Raw genomic sequence first — 1628 nt, forward strand, 5'->3', positions numbered from 1 at the left:
TGTGTTCACAGTCCACGTGCCCCTCTTTCTGACAAATGGGACGCCATTAGCAACTCCAGATGGATTCAAAGTAAGAAAGGCGTGAAAGTACCCAGTACACGTGACTCCATTTGATAAATGCAATAGTACAGTATAGAGTAGAGTGATGCAGTGCTCATTTCACAGCTTCCCACACAAGCAGCTGTCAATCTTGTTTTTTCTCGGATTCGTTTGGGTTTGCGAGCCATGCAAAGCGTGCATTGCGGGAAGCAGCGCTGACCGCAGCCGCACGTGCGCTGCTGCTGCCGCCGCCGCCTGCCAGACTACAATTGCCATTTGATATCATTCAAAGAAAAGTGACCTTTTTGCCTGCCATTGGCGCAGAATGCTGGGTAACAAGCCTGCACGGCCTGAAAATCACACGATAGAGTCCTTTTCGGTGCTCGACACCTCTTGAAGATAGATATCAATGTTATTCGAACAGTATTAAAACAGGAGCATCGCTCCGTAGTGACTCGATTCACATTTCCCACCGACAGACGTCTTACTGACTTCTCATGCGGGGTGTGCAAATTGCGGTCAATAACGTTTCGACTGGCCCAACAATGCAAAACAGAAAGACAATTGTACGGCCGTCATAACGAGGTCCGGGACTTGTCTCGACGGCAAACTATTCAATAAGAGTTGAGAACATTCCAAAATCCCTTCTTATTAACGCCACTGTGCGCTATATTTCCCCGAAAGGCTGGCGGCCCTACCAACCCTCCCTCCCTCCCTCCCTCCCATCGTCTGCCCGACCACAGACTCATTCCCTTTCAATTCACCCTCGGACATTTTGAGAAAGACAACATTTGGCCTGCGATTCAGTGATTGACTAAATGAGGGAAGCCGTTTGATGGTCTGAATTCTGTTGATTACACATTCCATTGGCATCTTTTTGGAAGAGGCGCAAGCTGGCAGTGTTGTGACAAAATGGAAGCATAATGAATGAAAGAAAGAAAGAAAGAAAGAAAGAAAGACGTGTTTGTCTTCCAAAAATGGGCCTGCCACGGCGGCTTTCATGCTGTGCTTCATGAGAAAAGTCGACGCACGCTCAGGCTACAAATCTGTACACTCTTTAAAGACTGTCTATACAGAAAGAAAGAAATATTACTCTGTCACACTCGATCTGCGCCTATCCAACGGGGAAAGTAACATGGAAACGAATGATCGGAAGGAAGCATGAACAAATAATGATCGATTTGAGTGCAACTGCAGCCTTTGTCACTTCCCCTGCGCACCAAGGGTAGGTAGGTAGGTACATACTGTTGAGGCTTTTGTTTGTATTCAGCGCGTCTTCATTTATCTTTCACCATTTGACTTTCAAGACTTTCAGTTAAAGGCCCGCCGCGTGCTCTTGCCTTTCGTGCAAAGAGCGCAACCTAACCTCACAACAATTGCATTTGGGAGAGAGACGCTTGAATGGAACGAGCCAAATCCAATGGAAATGTTGAATTGAGAAGACTAATAAGAAGCGTACTTGCCACCGAGGTTTACTACTTGCACGTGAGCTCTTTTCTGCTCATTTGAGCACAGAGGCACATTCATAGCTTCAGCATTTTGTTTTTTCAATGCAGATAATCCACACCTTGTTTGTATTTTGGCTTTTC

This window comes from Syngnathus acus, chromosome 15, assembly GCF_901709675.1.
Source record: "Syngnathus acus chromosome 15, fSynAcu1.2, whole genome shotgun sequence".
In the NCBI taxonomy this organism is placed as follows: domain Eukaryota; kingdom Metazoa; phylum Chordata; class Actinopteri; order Syngnathiformes; family Syngnathidae; genus Syngnathus; species Syngnathus acus.